This window comes from Anopheles arabiensis, chromosome X, assembly GCF_016920715.1.
Source record: "Anopheles arabiensis isolate DONGOLA chromosome X, AaraD3, whole genome shotgun sequence".
NCBI classification, from domain to species: Eukaryota; Metazoa; Arthropoda; class Insecta; order Diptera; family Culicidae; genus Anopheles; species Anopheles arabiensis.
Window position 1 is genome coordinate 11268783 of NC_053519.1, and position 7385 is coordinate 11276167.

The window sequence follows — 7385 nt, forward strand, 5'->3', positions numbered from 1 at the left end:
GCCCATAGAATAACCGTTGCATGGATTGTGATTAAATTAATTTGCTATGTACATGTGCGGCTGGGTCGCGTTCTTCCTTTTTGGCCTGTTTTTTTTGTTTTGTTACGTTCTTTTATAAGTCCACAAACACTGGACTTCCTTTTTGCGGGAATGAAGCTGAGCTCCGATGGATGTAGAGACGCTATTTTGAGTGCCCTATTTCCATTCCAGCCACAGCGACGGAAGTAAAATCCTGCCGCGGTCAGCAGGAGGCCATTTCAATCTGTCTAAATTATTTGGCATAATAATTCTCCACCGCTTCGCATTTTCGATTGCTTGCCTTCGCGCTGCTGCAGCTTAGCTGGGCTTAATGTAAATCTCGCATTAGTTGATTTGGCACACCCAAACGGAGAAAAGATGGTATTTTATTTATGATACTGTTTTGGTCCCTTTTTCCTCAGCCGGGCTCTTATGCTCACCCTTAACCTGCGCAAAAAAACCATTCAAGGGAATTGATAATATTTGACCCATCTAATCAATAGTACCGTTTCAGGCACGGGGCTGTTTTGATTGCCTTTTTTATTTTGTTTTGTTAAGTACATAAACATATTAATCAATTTATTTTGGCATATTAAATGTTTTATCTTTGCTAGATGAGAATTTACAATAAAAACAATACAATTATTATTATTATTATTAATACTACTTTTATTATTATTATTTTTCTTACTGTCATTATTGTTATTATTATTATTATTTTCCCCTTATTATTATAATTATTATTTGTTTTTATTATTATGATTACATTTATTCTTATTTTAAAAAATATATTCTTATTACTATGATAATGACGATGATGATGATGATGATGATGATGATGATGATGATGATGATGATGATGATGATGATGAGGATGATGATGATGATGATGATGATGATGATGATGATGATGATGATGATTATGATGATGATGCTGATGTTGATCATGATTATGATGATGATGATGATGATGATGATGATGATGATGATGATGATGATAATGATTATTATTATTATTATTATTATTATTATTATTATTATTATTATTATTATTATTATTATAATTATTATTATTATTATTATTATTATTATTATTATTATTATAATTATTATTATTATTATTATTATTATTATTATTATTATTATTATTATTATTATTATTATTATTATTATTATTATTATTATTATTAAATTTATTATCATTTTTGTTTTATCATTGTTATTATTATTATTATTATTTTTATTATTATTATTATTATTATTATTATTATTATTTTTATTATTATTATTATTTTTATTATTATTATTATTCTCCTTATTATTCTTATTATAATAATAATAATAATATTTTTTATTATTATTATAATAATTATTATTATTTTTATTATTATTATTATTATTATTATTATTATTATTATTATTATTATTATTTTTATTATGATCATAATTAAAATTATCATAATTAATATTATTATTTTTATTACAATAATGATTATTATTATCATAATTAATATTATTATTTTGATCATTATTATTTTTAGATTTATTTATTTTTTTATTCTGATTTTATTTATTATCAGAAGAGCCCCAGGGCTCAAAGCCCTACCAGGTGCCTGAAAGTTTACCTTTTTGAGAACTGACGGGACACAAAAGTATCATCTAATTTATAATCAAAGATGATTGGGAATCTTTTTCCCGATAACAGTTTTACTCTGCATTTGTTAATATTTATACGCATTATGTTACAATTGTACTACGCATTAATTCTGTTATGATAATCTTAAAGGTTTTGGCAATCAGCATACGAAAAGAATGCCAAGAAGATCGTTAAGTCACCGCCGTATAGTAATTGATCACAATCAGGAAAAAAATACAAACCTGCTTTCCACTATCTAACGTCGGATAACAAGTGCTCAGCAATGAAAACGAGATCAGATTCCATTGAATGATTATCAGCTACTAATAAGTTACACAACTTATTTGTACTACGACAAAATTTGATAAAAAAAAACTTTGTGTAGTATGTTGCGCATCTCGAGACATTTATGGCCGGAGCCCAGCTATTCAGCGCTAAATACAACGTCACGACGAGAAAATGAAAACATATGTAGCGATGGATTCATAAACGATTCGCCAGATGTGACATCCCCAACAAGTAAAGAACATCACACCAAACCAAACTAGCCGCCCGGAGTGTGGTGCGCTTTGACGTCGTGCAGGCGTTGCTTTCCTTTGCGCTAGCGTACGAAATGGGAGAGAAAAAATCGGATACAAACTTATCATTCGCTGGCGGTGAGGAAGAAGCAACGCCAACTTTCTCTGGGTACGAAAAACAAAAAAATAACAATTCTTGCTTTCAGCTTAAGTGGCAAAGGGGCTTACTCTTTGACAAAACACACACACACACACACACACACACACACACACACACACACACACACAGGAGAGACGGAACGAACCGGAAGGGAAAACAGAAAGGCAATTCTTTTTAGGTGCCTCCTGCTAGATATACGAATATTGAAACCACATAAAACAGTCGTTTTCGCACATATCTCGAATATGCGATAAAGCAGGCTGCTGAGAGAAAGAATGAAACAAATCAAGGGAAAGAAAAAAAAGAGAGAGAGAGAGAGAGAGAGAGAGAGAAAGAAAGAAATAAAAGAAAGAAAAGGATAAATACCAAAATAATAGAATATCAAATTGCCATGTGGTGGTGATAGTAAGTATTATTATTTTTTGAGTCGTGAAAGAAAGACTCACACACACACTCACACATACACACACACATGCTTTTATTGCAAGTTGGACGACGGTCATCCCGGTCCTGGGCATAAAAAAAACGCACAAGCCAAGGGACACATCTGCAAATGCGAAAGTGCGCGTCGCGCTCTGCCCAAAGCGCCCAAATTGCTGCAAAATGATGCACCAGCTTGCACAGCGACGAGAAAAGATTCCACCACAAACACACACACACATACGTACCACAACGGAGCATGGGACACAGTGTGAACGCGTGAGTCTGTGTGTGTGGTGGATTATACGCTTGTGCCATCAGTCCCTCTCTTCCCCCTTCCACCTATCGCGCTTTCAAAATATTGGATCATGGAAAATATTAAAAAAGTTTTTCCTCACTTTTCGCCCTGCTGCAGCGCACGGGCACGGGTAAGCAAAGCGCTGGGAAGAGCAAAGAGATGGCCGTAGCATTTGAAAACACTTAACACACAGGTTCGTCTTCGTCAACTGGACTGCGGGGCCGTCCGGTTGGGCGAAGCGAGCCACGGCAACTGCTTGCCGAAACGGTGCCGCGGGCCACTTTTCGCTTTGCCAACTTTTCAGCGTTGGTTCCCGCCGGGGGATGGGGGAGGGGGAAAGTTTTCCCTCCATCGCGAAAGTGTTCACCACCCTCTCCCTCCCTTCCCATCCCTCCCTTTCCCCCCGCTGCTTTATCCGACACTTGATACAAGATTTTTGATTTAGTTTTCAGTTGGTTTCCGATGGCGGTGGCGTGCTGGAAGCGCGCAGGTGTAACGAAGCGTTAGCGTGTATCGCTTTCCAGCCAAAGCTTAACCGCACTCAAGGGAGAAGGTACAGATCGTGTATTCCGGTCAGCAACACGGTTGGGGTTTGGGGACACTCAAGATAGGGGCTCGTCCGTACCGGTGCACTGCCGTACAAGTTCGATTGCTTTTGCGGGCGCGAAAAAAAGTGGATGATACGAGCGGGAGTTGACTCTACACTCACCCCATTCCTTCCTCTTCCCCTAACCACTGAGCCATTGATTGCTGGTGTGAACTTTAAACTTCTCGCCCAAGGCGCTTGCTCAAGGGTCGTTGGGGTTCACACGCGCTCAGCAAGACGATGAGCGGTGGTGAGGATTAATGCACGCTTTCATCGCGCCTGGTGCGCTCGATCACGCCTGCATTGCTTTGCGGTGTGTCTACATTCGGGCGCTTTGCAGCGATGGCACGCCGTCCGGACAAGAGCAACCGGCCGGTCGTTTATGCAATTTAACGCGAAGCTGTGCATTGGATCGTGCACACGCGCAACGGTGTGTGGCTTATGTCACCAAGGAGCTTGTTAACCAGGGATTTCCTCGCAAAGTGCACCTGCCTTAGTGCGAGCCGATAAGGCGGTTTTTGCTCTCGTTTCTTCTATTCCCTTTATTAACCATAACCATCTCACTGACCAAGCTCTTTGCGTGCGGCTAAAAGCGAGTGAAAATATGGAAAGACAAGCAACGATCCTTTCCCTGAACCATCCGTTCGCCCTTGCCATGGTGTGTGTGTGTGTGTGTGTGTGTTATCAGAACGGCTGGGAAAAATTTCAACGCATTCCACTCTAGCCGGGGTACCAGCCGGTCCACCAAAACCATCATCCGGCGCAATCTTTTGAGCGATTCGAGCGGCAAAGGTAAACATAATCATGTTTCACTCAACTTGTTACACCCCGTTCGCGCTCGGCAGGCCCGCGCTCTCGCGGATTGCATACATTCCGGGCGGCCTTGCCTACACAATTCAGCCCCCGGTTCCGTTTCATCGTTCCATCCTTCCCGCCTATCCACTGGCACACAAAGATTGGCAGTTTGGCACGGTGCTATTCTTCAATCCGTCCAACGGCCGCCCAACGGGTTTCTCGTCGCGCAAGCAAACCGATGGCATAATAATATAACTTTTCTTTATGTTTGCTGTTTGTTTAAATTTTAAATATTTATGAGAAAAAGTTTTCTGATTATTTTATTTATTTCCCTTCCCTCGCCCGCTCCGGGCTCGTCGGGCGTCGGCCGGTGTCGGCCTGGGCCAGCAAGAAGGAAGCACGCGGTGCAGCGCGAGAAGAGGCAGGTTTTGGCCCGTGTGCACCGGGATGCCGGGCGCAAATGGACAGCATCTTTGGGGGAAAATCGTGCCTCGCGTGGAGCGTTACAATTAATCTGAGACGATTTCCGGGTTGAGAGATACCGCCAGCCTTCCCATGCGCAAAATAAAGGGGGGGGGGAGGGGTACAGGAAACCATGCGCTACCTCAATGCGTTCTATTATTTCCACTCTACCGGTTCGGTTGCTCGGTGCTTTGCGGAAGGAATTGGGTTGGGAAGAGTTGCCGAAAAGCAAGAAAAATGAAAAGCGCACGTTATGGTAGGAAAACTTTTCCCATCTCGGCTTTGCAGCAGCCGCCAGTACGCTCGGCTGGGTCGCATTGTTTGCATTTTGCGACGAGGGAAGTGTAATTCTGACGTTTCTCTGCTACGGCGAACGGTCCCGTAATGAGTGTGGGTGTTTTTTGTGTTGCTTGAAGAGAGGTACGGGGAAAGGGGCAGCAAGTGGGCAGTAATTGGTTGCCATTGTATGGATTATTTTTCAGTTAAGAGAGAAGGAAGAACGAAATGGTATGACATGGAAGGCGAATCAAATGGAAAAAGGTAGATTAATTAAAAAATAGTGAATAGTAGGTGAAATCAAACAGATGCATTGATCCCCTACAAGAAGGCGTTAATAATCAATTGTTGCTACATTTAAAGCTAACATTAGCATGTTGAAGGGAGAAAGGAGCTCATCATGCTGCCCTATTATGCTTCTAAAGCAGAGATGTCAAACTGGTGGCCCGCGGTGGACTTTCGGTATAGGCCGCGACCGCTTTAGCCAAAATTTATTTGTGGAAGCATTTCTGCTTCTACAGTACATGCCAATCAATTCCAAATACTTGAAATATGAAGTGATGTTCAACTTGGCGGGTTCCTTTTCTAAATGTCAGACCATGTAACGTCTACAACCTTGTCGGTGTTTTATCGTACCTTTTTTCTATGCATGCATGCACAAAGAAGATAAGAATTGCAAAAACTGCTTGTTTTGATAAAAATGAGCATTCAATTCCGGACAATTTCATAGTAAAATAGTTTTTAAAAAAAATTATGAAAATTCTGTTATACCCTTTTCAATGAATACAATGGTTAGTCATGAATACAATACGTTTGTCCGATGAATACATCAATATGTTATACATATTTGAAGATTATTTTTTTATAGAAACAACTCGCATTTTGGCTTCAATCTTATATAAATGACTAACCTCTGGAATGTCTGGAAGTATCCTACCCATTTGTATGTGGTTTCGGAACATTATTTGTGTTTTTAAGCAAGCTAGCACTCAGGCAAGTTGGTGACAAAAAATAATTTATATAAGAAAATGCCTTGGAAAATGTAACAAAATTACTCAACCATCAGGAATTTGAAACGCAAGTTCTTCAATTTTGTGGCATACTGTTTTGGGAAAGGTCGAACCCCTCTTTAGGTATAGTTGCAGCTTACAACATTTTACTTCTTCGCAAAACGTTTAGAAAACAGATGAAATCAGATATCAACACACAACACGTGTTACTTTTGACAGGCTGTTACAAACGATCTCAAACTTTCCATGAGGCAGTCTACCAAGACCAATATGATTAGATAAAATACAGGTGGGCTTATGATTTTCTGTTTTTGATCGCCATAATGAATTAGGAGTTCTATGGATATTGCCATGATGGGAGTAACGATTTCGAAAAACTTGTAGGACACCTTGCACTCCCCAATTGTCAAATGAAGATTTGTCCAAGTCTGGACTGGACTGGATGAACCGACTAGTAGTAATTTGTGAAGCTTGGACTGCTTCAAAAGTAAGAATTAACTGTTTTTAACGTACGTAAATGCTGTTCACAATCAATACCAGCTCAAAAATATTGATAATCAAAATGACACCAATATCAATTTAAATTTTACTATTCTGTATTGCATTACCCAACGTAGTTAGGCATGATCGGTTTTTGTCATTATCTTTGCGTACTTATTTTGTTAGTTGGTACAAAACTATGGAAATTTTGGAAATGTTAAAAGTATATGGCCAATTGAAAATAATCAGATTATTTTTTTAATTTATTTTACATCAATGTTTTAACTATTGCAATGCAATTATTATCTGAAAATGAAATGGAATGAAATAAAAACAACTGCTAAAGATCTGATTGTTGTATCTTATGTTGTATCTGATATGTTGTATATTATCATAAAAACTAGGCTGCGGCCCGTACTACTATTTTCAGTAGCATTTTGGCCCGGAAGGTCAAATGAGTTTGACATCGCTGTTCTTAAGGCGTGCAATCTGCTGATTAAACTAGTAATGTACTTCAATGAACTTAATGGAATACAGGGTTTATCAGTCCAATAACCAGCTATCAACTTTTTTATAACAGTTGTCTTTTTGAATAAACACCACTGTCTATCACTTGATCACACGTTAGATGGTGTAAGCTACTCTGTCTAATTTAGTAACGCAATTGTCATCTTCGATTGTGCAATCTACAGTTTCGGCACAATGTGTTTTCATAACATAATCATA